The sequence below is a fragment of the Herpailurus yagouaroundi genome, unplaced genomic scaffold (assembly GCF_014898765.1).
Source record: "Herpailurus yagouaroundi ecotype Mexico unplaced genomic scaffold, PumYag 67793, whole genome shotgun sequence".
Classification (NCBI taxonomy): Eukaryota; Metazoa; Chordata; class Mammalia; order Carnivora; family Felidae; genus Herpailurus; species Herpailurus yagouaroundi.
The window spans coordinates 7,588,813-7,604,493 of record NW_024420586.1 but is presented as its reverse complement, the minus strand read 5'-3'; the positions used below and the strand labels follow the sequence as shown (position 1 = coordinate 7,604,493).

The window sequence follows — 15,681 nt, the reverse complement described above, 5'->3', positions numbered from 1 at the left end:
GCTCACCAAACTCAGAAAAAGAATGAATAAACAAAGTGAGAAGGTAAACAAAGAGAAAACATAAAAAAGTTTAAAACAGAAGTCAAAGAGCTGAAGAACCCCATAAATGAGCTGAAAGATACATTAGAAGATTTCAACAGCAGAATGGATGAAATACAAGTATGGGTCAGTGAGCCCAAAGATACTGCAATGGAACTCACCCAGACAGAGCAGCAAAAAGAAAAAAATAATAATTTTTAAAAATGGACACAATGTAAGGGACCTCTAGAACAACATCAAAAGGAATAACATTTACATTATAAGGGTCCCAGAAGGAGAAGAGACGAAGAGGCAGAAAACTTACTTGAAGAAATAATGCCTGAAAATGTCCCTAACCCAGGGAAGAAAACAGACATTTGGGTCCAGGAAGCTAAGAGAGTTCCAAAGAAGATGAACCCAAAGAGAACGACATCAAAGCATATGATAGTTAAAATGTCAAAAGTTAAAGGAAAAAAAAAATAATCTTAAAAGCAGCAAGAAGAAAACACAAGTTTAGAAACAAGGGAACCCTCATAGGCTATCAGCAGATTTCCCGGCAGAAACTTTGTAGGCCAGAAAGTAGTATGGCATATTCAAACTTCTGAAAGGAAAAAAAAAAAAAAAAAACCAAAAAACTTCCTACCACGAATGCTCCTTCCAGCAACATTATCAATCAGATCTGAAGAAGAGATAAAGAGTTTTTCAGACAAGCAACAGTTAAAAGAGTTTATCACCAATAAATTGGCCTTGCAAGATGTATTAAAGGGACTTCTCTAAGCTGAAAAGAAATGGCACTAATTAATAACAAGAAAACATAACAAAGCAAAAATCTCACCGGTAAAGGTAAATATATGGTACAGGTAGTAAATTCATCACTTATGAAGCTACTAAGAAGGTAAAAGACAAAAGGAGTGAAAGTAAGTAAAAATATAGTAATTACTTAAGGGGTACATAAAATTAAAAAATGTCAAAACTGACATAAAACAAGGGGAGGGAGTAAAAATGTACTTTTGGAATGTTCATATTTAAGTTGCTATCAACTTAAAGTAGACTGTTATATACATAAGGTGACATACATGAATCTCACAGGAGTCACAAAGCAAAAATATACAGCAAATATGCACAAGAAAATGAGAAAGGAATCTAAACATAGCCAGGAGGTCATCAAACCACAAAGGAAAAGGTCGAGAGCAGGAAGGAAGAAAGAATAACCTCAAGTAGAGCCAGAAAACAATGAACAAGATGCCAATAAGTACATACCTATCAACAAGCATTTTTTAAATGATTTTTTTATTTCAGTGTGGTTAACAGACAATGGTACGTTAGTTTCAGGTGTACAACACAGTGATTTGACAAGTTTATACATTGTGCTATGCTCAACACAAGTGTAGCTACTGTCTGTCACCTTACATTAGCTCTATACTGACTACTGAATATTACTGACAATATTCTTTGTGCCTTTTATTCCTGTGATTTAGTCATTCCATAACTGGAAGCTTGTATCTCCCACTCCAATTCACTCATTATGCTCCTCTCCCCATCTCCCTCTCTCTGGTAACCATTAGTTTGTTCTCTTTATTTACAGGTCTGATTCTGCTTTAAATGTAAACACACTAAATTCTCTAACCAAAAGACACAGAGTGGCTGGAAGGATGATAATCAAGACACATCTACATGCTGCCAACAAGAGACTCACTTCAGAACAAGGACACACAAGACTGAGAGTGAAGGAATGGGAAAATATATTCCATGGAAATGAAAACAAAAAGAACACAAGCATAATAATACTCAAGCAGACAAAAAGACTTCAAAACAGATTGTGATAAAAGACAAAAAGGGGCACTACATAATGACAAAGGGGTCAATCTGTCAAAAAGATTTAACACTTATAAATATATATGCACTCAACATAGGAGCAACATTATATATAACGCAAATATTAACAGATCTAAAGGGAGAAACTGATAACAACACAATAATAGGAGGGCATTTTAATAACATACTTACAGCAATGAATGAATCATCCAGAGAAAGAAATCAATCGGAAAACACTGGTTTTAAATGACACATTAGACCAGAAGGACTTAATAGATAAATACAGAACATTCCACCCAAAAGCAGCGCAATACACGTTCTTCTCAAATGCACATGGGTCATTATCCAGGAGACATCATTGCTTAGGCCACAAAACAAGTCACAGTAAATTATACAAGACTGAAATCATATTAAGCATCTTTACCAACCACAATCATATAAAACTAGAAATCAATTACAAGAAGAAAACTGGAAAAACTACAAACACATGGAGATCAAAACATGTTACTGAACGACTACTGGGTCACAGAAGAAATCAAAGGAGAAATAAAAATAAATACCTAGAGACAAATTAAAGCAGAAATACAACATACCAGAATCTATGGAATGCAGCAAAATTGATTCTAAGAAGTAACTACATAGCAATACAGACCAATCTCAAGAAATAAGAGTAATCTCAAATAAACAATTTAACTTATAAAGGAACTAGATAAAGAAGAACAAATGAAGCCCAAAGGTACTACAAGGAATGAAATAATAATTAGATCAAAGTGGAAATAAATGAAATGGAGATTAAAAAGACAGTAGAAAATACCAGTTAAACTAAGAGGTGGCTCTTTGAAAAGATAAAGAAAATACCTTTAGCTAAACTCATCAAGAAAAAAAAGGGGGCTTAAATAAATAAAATTGGAAATGAAAGAGCAGTTACAGCTAATACCACAGAAACACAAAAGACCATAAGAGATCACTATGATGAATTAACACACCAACAAATTAGGCAATCAAGAAGAAATGGAAAGATTCATAGAAATTTACAATCTTCCAAGACTAAATCATGAAGAAATAGGAAATATGAACAGATAAATTTCTAGTAAGTAGTTGAATCAATAATTAAAAACCTCCCAACAAACAAAAGTCCAGGACCAGACAGGGTCACTGGCGAATTCTACCAAACATTCAAAGATTTAATATCTATCCTTCTGAAAATCTTCAAAAACATGAAAAGGAGGGAACACTTCCAAACTCATTTTAAGAGACCAACATTGCCCTGATACTGAACCAGACAAGGACACCACAAAAATAGAAAATTACAGGCCAATATTCCTGAAGAATATAGACACAAAAAATCTCAACAAAATATTAACAAACTCAATTCAACAATGCTTAAAAAATCATACGGCTTGATCAAATGGGATTTATTCTATGAATGCAAGGATGGTTCAACATCTTCAAATCAATATGATACACCACATTAACAAAATAAAGGATAAAAATCATATGACCATCTCAACAGATGCAGAAAAAGCATTTGACCAAACACAACATCCATTTATTATAAAACTTTCATCAAAGTGGGTGAAGAGGACACATACTGCAACCAAATAAGGGTCATATATGGCAAACCCACAGATAACAGCATACTCAACTGTGAAAAGCTTAAAGCTTTTCCTCTAAGATCAGGAAGAAAACAAGGATGACAACTCTAGAACTTATATTCAACATAATACTGGGAGTTCTAACCACAGGAGTTAGTCAAAAAAAAAAAAAAAAAAAAAGACATCCAAACTGGAAACAAAGAAGTGAAACTGTCCTATTTGCAAATGACATGATACTATATAGAGAAAATCCTAAAGACTACACCAAAAAACTGTTATAACTAATAAATGAATTCAGTAAAGTTCAACATACAAAATAAATATATAGAGATCCGTTACATTTCTGTACACTAAAAACCAAAGAATGCAAAGCAAAATTAAGAAAACAATCCCATTTACAAATGCATCGAAAAGAATAAAATATATAGCAATAAATTTAACCAAGGAGATAAAAGACCTATACACTGAAAACGGTAACACATTGATGAGAGAAAGTGAAGAAGACACAAATGGATATTCAGTGCTCATGGATTTGAGATATCACTTCATACCTGTTAGAATGGCTATTATCAAAACGACAAAAAATAATAAGTGTTGGTGAAGATGTGGAGAAAAGGGAAGGCTGAGGTACTGTTGGTGGGAATGCAAATTAGTGCAGCCACTATGGAAAATAGTATGGAGGTTCCTCAAAAAACTAAAAGTAGAACTACCCATGTGATCCAGCAATTCCACTTCTGAGTATTTATCCAAAAAAATCCAAAAACACTAATTTGAAAAGATATATGAACCCCTAAGTTGAGTGCAGCATTATTCACCATAGCCAAGATATGGAAACAACCAAAGTGTCCATCGATAGATGAATGGGTAAAGAATTATGTGCTATCTATATAAAATGGGATAATACTCAGCTATAGAAAAGAAAGTAATCTTGCCATTTGTAACAACATGGATGGACCTTGAGGGCATTATGGTAAGTGAAATAAGTCAGAAAAAGACAAATACAATATGATTTCATTTATATGTGGAATCTAAGAACTAAAACAAAGCAAAACTCTTAGGTACAGAGAAGAGACTGATGGTTATCAGAGGGGAAGAGATTGGGGAAGTGGTTAAAATGGGAGAAGGGGGTCATTTGATGGTGACACATGGTAACTAGACTTATTGTGGTGATCACTTCATATTGTATACAAAGATATAATCATTATGTTGCACACCTGAAATTAATGTTATATGTCAGTTTTCCCTCAATTTAAAAAGATAAGCTAATTGTGGAAAGGAGAATATATCTGAGCAAAGTATGCACTTTAGTTAAGTTTTTAAGAACAGACTAATGAGTAGACCAACAGAGAACCTAGAAAGTACCCTAGACCCTTTTCCTTATTTATTCAAATGCATGTGGGGAAGCAATGATGTAATTATACAAATGGGTTTACTAGTGGAATGGCTTAAAGTCCAGGCATTTTTATTTTCAAGACCCTAAGAATTGTTGGTGAAAATGTTTAGGTTTGTATTGGACAAACATTACGATGTGCCTCTTGCTATCTCTTTTCCTTTTATTTGTTTCTCATAACAATATTCAATCAGTTTCTCAACACCCCATCAAGTATCATCTATAGTGTAATTTTAACTCCCAAAAGTTATCTTGAATATTTTTCTTTCCTTGTTATTTCCACCATTAATACTCTAACCTTAGTCCCCATCACTCATGCCTCAATTATTATAAAAACTCCTTGCCTGTTTTTCATGTTCCAGTTTCTCTAAACATTCAAACACTTGCTGAAAGGTAATTCAAGAGAAATGTTTTCATCTTTCTATTCCTGCTTGACACTTTCGTGCCATTTAAGACATAGCATCTGTTTTACATTCTTTATGGTCATCCTTCTCACCATTGTGTACAAAAACCCATTTTCCAACAAAACTTACCTACTCACACTATCAGGAATAGACTGTGTGTTTTTTCTTTGTTAATAACAGCAGCGGTTTTTGTTGTTGCCTTAACTATTTGCAGTTTATCTGGTATTTTCTAAAAAGGAGGTCAGCAAACTATAGCTGCATGCCAGATCCATCCTACCACCTGTTTTTGCAAATAAAGTTTTATTGGAACACAGCCACACCCATTTGTTTATATGTGCTGTCTACGGCTCTGTTTTGCTATAGCAGAGCTGAGTAGTTGCAATAAAGACTATATGACCTACAGACTCTAAATTTTTTTACCAAATGGCCCTTTACAGAAAAAAGCATGCCAATTCCTGCTCTAGATCATTATTTAATTTCTCTTGTACCAATCTTCATGAGACATTCCTAACAGAGAAAACTTTCTCCATTACACTTTCCCTAGCCATGTGTTTATTTTTCAAAGTACTGCTCAGATCACAGGTCTCTTATGAGCTCTTCTAAAAACAATCAGTCCCTTTATTGTTTTTTTACCACATTCACTGAAATTATTGTTCATATTTTTTACTTGGGAACCATATACAAAATTAGACTTAGAAAAAAACCTTGAATAATCTTGGCTTCATATTCAACTTTTTCTCTTATCCTAAGCTTTAGTTGCTTTAGCAACTTTAGTTGCTATTACCTTATTAGACCAATTTACTTTATCTTTACTTAGTGTACCAACATTAGCAGTTAGCTTTTCTTTGGGGAATATTTTTTACAAATAAAAAATAATGATTACAGTACAAAACCAAAACCACCAATGAAGTTCTGAGTTATCAGTGATCTGCATGCCTGGTGCATACTGTTTGCAATTTAAAAATTTCCTCATGATAATTACCAATTATATTATATCATGGACTTCCAGTAATGTTTGTAAAATATGATAAATGCACATGTTATATCCATGACTGTAAAGGGCTAATAGTGATAAATTTTAATTAAAAAGGAAAAAATAGAATACATTAGAACTCAAATTTAAATGGTATATACCTAATTATTCTACAAATGTATCTTTTTAACTGGCCTACTTATTCCATATTAACGTGATACCTTTTTGAGAAAATTCGTAAGTCTCTATCTTCCCTGAAACATGACACCAGTGATTTCAGAGTTCTCTTTCTCTCTTAGAAAACTTGAAAAGATAAGACAAAGCCTTTCTTAATCCAGGGATCTAAGAAACCACCCCACCATCACTCAGCAGCAATGATTTCATCTTCTTCATAAAAAAAGGGAAAGAAATGGCTGTTATGGTAAAGACTAGTATTTCCTGGATGGTTAAAAAAATCAGTAAATTGAATAGGCAATTCACTGAGCTCTTGGCTTTTACTTCCAAACATTGTGTTTGTTGTTTCTGAAAAGAAAGCACTCAGAAGGATAGAAATCTGGCTAATTGTTGCCCTGTTCATAAACAGTTTGATCCTTTGGAGTACACTTTCGTGTCTTAAACATGTAAAAAAGGATACACGTAGGATTGGTTCTATGTGCATCTACAACTTCAGCATGATCTCCTCAAGCATTATCAGGATTATGTAACTGGAAAATCTCTTTGAAGCCTGGTATGCCAAGAAACGTATGTTCCCACCAAAAGAGTAGAGAAACAGTGTGTGATGTTCAGTTCTAAAATTTCAATCTATCATCCGTAAGAGATTCTTTATCCAGACTTGAAACCTTATTTTAAGGATTTTTAGCCGTATTGGATTTTTTTTTTTAAAGAACTAGCTTATGAAGGTTTGATTGCATTTTTTATAACCTATAAATTACAGCTGATATTCTCAAGGGTATGCTCTGGTTTCAATTAAGAGAGGTAGTTTAACAATTAGGAAACCAAGATTGTAAAACTACTTCAGGTCCTTAGAACACATATACATATGACCATTAAAATTTCTGCATAGGATATAAAACATTTATATGGACTCTGATTGCCCTGAGCAAATTATAAAGACTCCTTGGGGGTGTAAATGTTTAGGACTTTCTAAAATGATGATGACATTATTTATCCTTTGATCCAAGAATGACTTCATTTTTAAACAATAATCACATAAAATAACTATTAAAATTATATTCTATCATACAGATTAAAATTAATGACTTAAATTATTTATACTATGGTATAGCAGTTACTTGTTATGGGTCTTTTAGGCTTACCATATTACTTTCTACTTTCACTTGGTGAAAGGGAGGTTATATTAGAGGGAAAGAATGAAATGAACCGTTGTACCAAAAATCATAATATAGGATAAACAGTTCAGAATTTAGGTTAGTTTCAGATAAGAGATGTCACAAAAAATAGAATTCCTTAATCCTCTCATGGAAAACTGTAGAAATCAGACAATGGTGCAATTTTGACTACAGCACTGTTTTCCACTAAGTATTCTAACAACACTAACCCCTAAGTGTGAAATAACACAAATTCTTTCAATCACTAACTTTTTCTGGGTGCCTTCTCTGTGACAAACACTAATTCAAATTGATTATGAGGGGGAAAACATACCAGTGATAAGAAGTTTGGGATATAGTGCATTCTCTGTCACCAAGAGAAGGTAGCTAAGAAGGTCTATGAGACATACCCAAAGACTAACTAGGCAAAGGCGTGTCTGCAAATGTTTAGCACATTGTCTTCCAGCACTCTGACTAGAACACCAACGGAGAAAGGCATTTGTCTTAAAGATATTTGTAGGTATGGCTACTGCTTAATGGAGTGGATTACAATAAAAGGCTCATAGCATTTTAAGGAACCATACTAGTTTATACCAAAAGATACAGATAAAGTTCAAATTGAAAGAGGTCTCTGGACCCTTTACTGTCTGTGAAAAAGAAGAACACGAGCTCAAGAGTCACAGAAAACCTCTCCCACAAGCAGAACTGGGCCCTAATCAAGAAACTGGTGATATGTGCCTACAACTGCTATGGGCCAATGACTTCTCTGTATCTCCCATTCTCCTGCCTCCATTTCAAATGGGACTATTTGGTTATTTTATCCTTCATTGACCACTGTATGTTGGGTGTGCAAGGGTTACATAAAATATCTTTGTAGCTCACAGAGCTACGGATCTGGAGGAGCCACTAAACTAGTTGCCCTCAGGGAATTAAGTATGAAGAACCTCTTTCAACACACACAGTGATTTAGATAAGGAAATCTGGGGCTTGTAGCCTAACCCTTATGCCATAATAAGACTTTGAGGGTCTTAGGAATGGGTGAGTGTACATATGTACATATGTTTGTATCTACATAAGTACATATGTATGAGCATATGTAAAGGAGGCCAAAGGCAGACTGCTGGACTTTTATTTTGGTGGTCCCACCAGTGAATCACATACCTCATGGTGTTCAAGCACTTGTAAAGTCTCCTTGAATGTTAGCTCTAGAGTTGGTGACTAGGATGTTAGTAATCATGTTGCAAGCAGATGCCTGATCAGTGGTTACACCTTCTGAGTCACCACATAAAAGGTCTAGCTATCCTGGTGGTGACACAGTGGGAAAGACCACTTGAAGAAAGGGTGGCCCTGAGAATTCATGGAGAGACAGGCTCAGGCAACCCTCCATTCTAGTTCATTCCAGCCTCAAGGCAAAAACAGCAGAACCATCCATCCAGTAGGGTCCAGACCACCCTCCAAAATCACACACAAATTGAATGGTTGCCATTTTAAACCACTTAGTTTTTGGAGTCCCCCCTGTCCCCCCGCATTGCTAACTGAAACGATTGCCTATGGAGTAATTGAAGAAAGGTAAAAAGAATGGTAAATATATACTGGATTTCCTCAAAGAATAATTATGTATTATTCAGATAGGCAGTAAAAAAGTTATTTCAGATAAAGGGACAAAGAGTGGAAGAATAAGGAAAATTCATACTTTCATTTGCAAACAGCAAACAGGATGGTGAGAATATAGCACAAGGTGCCTACAGAGACAAACACCCAAGATGAGTCTGAATGAAAGGTTGAATGAAAGGTTGAAACTTGGCTTTTAAGGGACATGTATGCCAAGCAAAGTCTTTGGACATCATTTTGCTGAGCAATAGGGCCCATCAAAGACATTTATGTATAGAAATGAAATATCTCCATTGTAGACACTCTGCAGCAGTGTGGAGTAGTAACTAAAACAGAAAAAACCTAGAGGCAGAGAAACCACTTAAAGCACATTGCATTCATCTGGAGAGCTGAAAGTAGTATGCATAACAATAAATTCAAAAGACATTTTTAAGGTAGACCGGAGAGGTCCTGGTAACCACTTAAGGCAAGGTGAGGAAGATTAAGAAAACAAAGGTAAGTGCTAATTTCCCAGCTAGAGATCCTGGGAGGATGGTGATGGTATTTACAAAGAAAAGAAGGAAGAGGAAGCACCTTGAAGAGGAGATAGGTTCTTGAAGTAGGTATTGAAATAAATTTTGGCACACTGCCGAATTCAATGTGTCTCACGACAAACAAGAAGAAAGGACTATTAGGAAACTTCTAGTGCTTGTTAAAATTTTTGGAATCACTGAGTCATCCATAAATATGTTATAAGTGAAAATATTGAATAAATAAGATCAGGTACTATGATTCTCAAGCTGACTACATAACAGAATCATCTGATACCTGGATTTAACTGATCTGGAGTAGTACTAGAAATTAATAGTTTTTTTTTTTTTAATTAAGAGCTTTTAAAAGCTCCCCAGTTAATTTCAATAAGCAGCCAAAGCTGAAAACAAATGATATAGAAGGATAAAGGGAAGAAGGTGTAAACAAAACTCTGGTAAACACCAGCATTCAAGAAAATTCCAAAGGAAGAGGATCCTAAGGAAATTTCCTGAGCTATCTATCAGAGAACTAAGAGCAGAAGTGATAAAAATCAGTGTTAAGGAAACCAAGCAAGGCCTGAGGATCTGGCAATTTGAAGTTCTTTGGCCCTTGCAAGTGAAATTTTCATACCATAACAAAGAAGTCAAGCTGTCTTTTATCATCTCCACTCAACTATAAAACCCTTCCAATGAGTTTTTAGTTACTGTAATTTTCAGTTCCACAAATTCAATTTGGTTTTTTTTTTTTCATTTCTTTGCTGAAGTTTTCAATTTTTTTCATCTGTTTCAAGAGCTTTTTTTAGTTACTTGCTGAAATATTTTTATGATGGTTCCTTGGAAATCCTTGTTGGATAATTCTAACATCTGATTCATCTCAGTGTTAGTAACTGTTTTCGTTTCTCATTCATGTTGCAATTTTCATGACTCATCGTAAGACCAGTGAGGGTTTTTTTTTATTATATTCTACACATTTTAGATATTATGAAAATTTGGATACTATTTAATCTTTTTTTAAAGCAGGCAATCCTCCTGCTGAAATGTAAGATGAGGACTGAAAGCTTATGTATGTTCAGCTACTTCCTCAGCAGTGCTCATACCTTCCAGGTGAAAGTGTGTCAGTGATTCACAATGTCTTGTTATCTCCAGTCGGGGAGTAAGCTCACTTCCTGCTGAATCCCACTGACAATACAGAAGGGATGATGGGAAAATGGACAGTAGCTAACCCTATCTCTCACCACCTCAATCTGCCTTGTTTAAGGGAGAAACTTTCTTTCATCCCCACTGATCCCACGAAAAAGGGATGAAGTCTAGCAGTGACTAGTCCTGCCTCACAACGCCGCATGGATTCCTCATTACTGCCGGATGGGGGTGGAGGCTCAGGTTGCCACTGGATCCCAATGACATTACTCTTGCAGCAATGTATAATTCTAGCCTAATTTCACTAAGCAAAAGATCAAAGATCAGCCCCCCACTCAGATGTCTGACCCTACTTCAGGGGGATCATATCACTGCTGCCTGCTACTGCCAGGCAGGGGATGGAAAAGGCCAACACCTTGGAAGGCCCTCTCAACATCCTATGGTGGGGCAAGTGAAACAGGGTGGTCATGCCATTTCCTGAAGTCCTGAGGTCCCCAGACAATCCTTTTTCCCACCTTTCACAGACTTCCTATGCCTATTTGTTGTGTTATTTCCAGCCTTTTTAGTGGTAATGTGGAAGACTGGAAGGAACGGGACTACTTCATCTGGGTGGAACTCCACTGTGCTCTATAATGTGATTACAGTATCTGTAACTCCTGCATGCTTATTTTCTCTGATGTAATCTACTACTGGAGGATAAAAACAATTTTTTTTACTGTTTGCAACCCTAGCATTAGCATATCAGTTAATGATCAATAGATGTGTGTTTTCGGGATGAATAAATGGATTTCTCCAAGTATGTGTACCTTATGATAGATGCTTAACTTGTACTTTCAATGAGAAAAGTTATCTAGTCTCTAAAGAAAACATCAAGACTTAGGCAAAGATGATGGGTATTAAGGAGGGCACTTGTGTTGAACACTGGGTGTTACATGTAGGTGGCGAACACTAAATTCTATTCCTGAAACCAATATTACACTATACATTAACTAACTAGAATTTAAATTAAAAATTTGAAAAATAAGAGGAAAAAAAAAGACTTGTGCAAAGGAACTAGATACTGGATAGAACACATTACAGGTATGTCATTTGAAAAAAAAAACATTTTCAGAAAGGAATTACACAAAACCAATGACATTTCTAACATTACTAAAAATGTACATTTTCAAAATGAAATTAAAAAGATACTATCACTTACAAACACACCAAAGAAAATGAAATACTTAGGTATAAATTTAACAAAATGTGTACAGAATTTGTATGCTGAAAACTACAAAACACTGATGAAGAAATCAAAAAAAGCAATCCTAAATAAATGGAGAGATCTAATGAGTTCATAGATTGGGAGATTCTACACTGTAAAGATAACAATTTTCCTCAAAGTGATTTATAGGTTTAATGCAATTCCTATCGATATTCCAGCCCTTTTTTTTTTTTTTTTTGTAGACATAGACCATCTTATACTAAAACTTATTTTGAAAGGGACGGGCCCTACAATAGCTAGAACAATCTTGAAAAAGAAGGGTGCAGTAGGAGGAGTCACCCTACTTGATATTTAGTCCTACTAAATAGCTATACTAACCAAGACACAGAAGTACTGGCACAGGGCTAGACATACAGATCAAAGGTGTAGAAGAGAAACAAGAAAACAGGACCACACAAACATGCCTAACTGATTTGGAATAAATATCCAAAGACTAGTCCTTGGAGGAAGCATACCTTTTTCAACCAAAGGTGCCAGAGAAACTGGACATCTATCCCAAAAGCTAAGCTTGACCTAAATAAACTTTACACTTTACACAAACGTTAACTCAAAATGGATAACAAGCAAATGTAAAACAATAGAATTTCTGGCAGAAACATTAATTAAAAAAATAATAGAAAACCTTCAGGTAGAGAGGCAAAGAGTTCTTCACATCACAACTATGATCCATAAATGAAAAAACAATAAATTGAACATTAAAATTCAAAATTTTTGCTCTGTAAAAGATCCTGTTAAGAGGATGAAAAGATAAACTACAGATTGCCAGAAAATATTTGCAAACTACATTTCCAAAAAACGACTATTATCTAGAATATACAAAGAATTCTCAAAACTTAACAGTAAGAACACAAGTAATTCAATTAACGAATAGGCAAAAGACCTAACAGACATTTCACTGAAGAGGAGAGATAGCAAATCAGCACTTGAAAATGTGTTAAACATCATTAGCCATTAGAGAAACCACAATGAGATATCACGATACACTGATGGTTACAATAAAAAATAACGACAATACCAAATACTGCAAGGATGTGGAAAAACTGGATCACTCATATATTGCTGGTGGGGATGTAAAATGGTACTCTGGAAACTAGTTGGGCAGTTTCTGATATACCACACATGCAATGACCATCCAACCCAAATTCATTCTTGGGCATTTTTCAAAGAAAAATGACAATTTATGTTCACCAAAAAATGTACATGAATGTCCACAGAAGCTTTATTTTCAACAGACCCAAACTGGAAACAACCCAGAAGTCTTTCAATGACTGAATAAACACTGTGATAATGTTCCATGCCATGGAACAGTACTCAGCAATAAACAGGAACATATTATAGATACATGCAACAACCTGGATAGATTTCAAAGGGATTATGCTAAGTGAGCAATCCAATTCCAGAAGGTTATATAATACATGATTCTATTTAATAACATTTTTGAATTAAAAAATAGATATGGAGAAAAGATTACTGGTTGTCAAGGGATTGGGAATAATGGGGGAGACAGGTAGATGGGCCCCCGGGGGGGGGGGGTCCTTGAAGTGATGGCAATGTTCTGTAACTTGACTGTTTCAATGCCAAAACTCTGATTATGAGACTGTAACTATAGTTGTGTAAAATGTTACCAGTGACATAAGATAAGAGATTCATAGGATCTCTTTATGTATTTCTTGTAACTGAATATGAAACTGCAATTACTTCAAAAATACAAATTATAGTAAAAAAAATAGGGTGCTAAACAACTTAGTACACTTCCATTTTGGGGAGGCATGAAAATACTCACATGTGCACTGATTAGCTCTGCTCATGAAACTGCCAATAGTGCACAACCGAAAAGGGGGGTTAAAAATTGGGGGTCAAGAGTATAAGAAAACTTAAGTTTTTTTTTTAACAAAATAAGTTCATTCTAAAGGAAATGAAAGGAAATTGTTGTACAACTGTCCTTCATTTACTCTTTCATGTAAGATCAAAACAAAAATTTTGGAAGGAGAAAACTGAGGAAAAAGCCACAAAGCATGCAACAAAGAATTATGTGGCATTACTGTGTCCAGGATAGATACTAAGAGAAGGGAGTAGGAAAGCTCTTGCTTGTTATGCTGATGGTAACCTTAGGTGTTTCCATTATTTACACCATTTAACTGTACATATACAGGTGTAAATACAAATCAGCTGCACATGAAAAGCCTTGTTGTTAAACCTCTTTCACTGATAAATACTCGGAACACTTATCAGAAAGACTAAGATGTCTGAGTACAAGCTAACATTTTCAAACACCTACAATTCCTTGCAAGTGGATTATTTAAAAAACCAATGGTGACAGTTTTGCCGCCTGACAGATAACAATGTGCCAAAATGTCAGCCTTGGGCTCCCCTCACGCCAACACCAAGCAATACTATTTAAATTGTCGTTTATAAAGATTTTGAGTACTACTTTCCAAATTGAAGAGGGAGCCATATCAATGCTAGCTTCAAATCAATTGGAATATTTGAATTCCAATAACAAAAGTATCTTCTTTCTGCAGTTTATCACTTTCTCTAGAATACTGCTTGCACATACAAAACTTTAAGGTGTTTGCCTTTTAGTTTCACCTTCCATATGGCAAATGTCACTATTTGTGCAACTTTTCAGCCTTTCATTCATTACTTCAACTGTAAATTCAGGGACAGGTTAATGTAATTTCTCAGAGCACTGGGTCACATTATATATTTAAACACATCGAAGAAATGCAACTTCAGGGCTTTAAAAAGTCAGATTACTAATGTGAATGCATCATTATTTTCCCATCAACAATATATAATGAAATGAAGTGTTAGACTGTGGACATCCAGCTCAGTTCTAATCTCAGATAAATGAGGACACACATTTGCCTATCTTGAAGAATCACCTCTACATGCATGAACAATCGGAAATAATGATTTATTTTAAAAAAGAAACAGAGTGAAATTAAATCAAATCACTATTAGTTAAGTGAGCAAAGTCAGTCCACAAAGTACTCTTTAATGGCACTAGTATGGCAATAATTTACCAATGCCACTAGAAAATCTCTACTTCTAATAAGAGATATGTTTGACCATAAAAGGATTGGTAGACCCCAAGGGAAAGAACAAATGCCAAAGGAATGACGCATTTGTTCTTTTATAATCCACTCAACACTTTTCCCAAGTACAACTCCATTTGCATTCACTTATCTTTTCCAAAATGAACTTGAATCTATATGTTGTTAGGATCTAAAAAGACACATTTCTGTATAACTTTTATGTGGCCTTGACCCATTTTAATGTCCTAACACACCCGCGGCCATGACTCAGCATAAAGGTAATTCTTCTAAGAGTAAGTGGGGGTGGAGGCAGGCATGATCCTCAAACAGAGTAGTGACAGCTGCAGATTAGAGTTTCAGAAGTGAAAGTCGAATTTGGATTTGAAAAGGACACTACGTGATTCTGAGCCTTCCTCCAAATTGAGAATCTATTGCATTAGACGTGGCTTTGTTTCTCTTAGCAAACCAAAATGCAAAAAAAGACAAAGATTTAAACACACCCTCTATATGCCTGTACCCTGCCTTGCCAATGCTCTTATAATCTAATGACATCCACAGTCATTCATGCAGGGTGTGATTCACAATCCATGAAGGGCTAA

General features: G+C 35.1%; 1 protein-coding gene across 1 annotated transcript in view; it reads right to left on the bottom strand.

Moving 5' to 3' along the window:
• The window catches only part of IL1RAPL1 (interleukin 1 receptor accessory protein like 1), a 1,262,266-nt gene that overhangs the window by 647,364 nt on the left and 599,221 nt on the right, over positions 1–15,681 (bottom strand). The window lies entirely within an intron of this gene.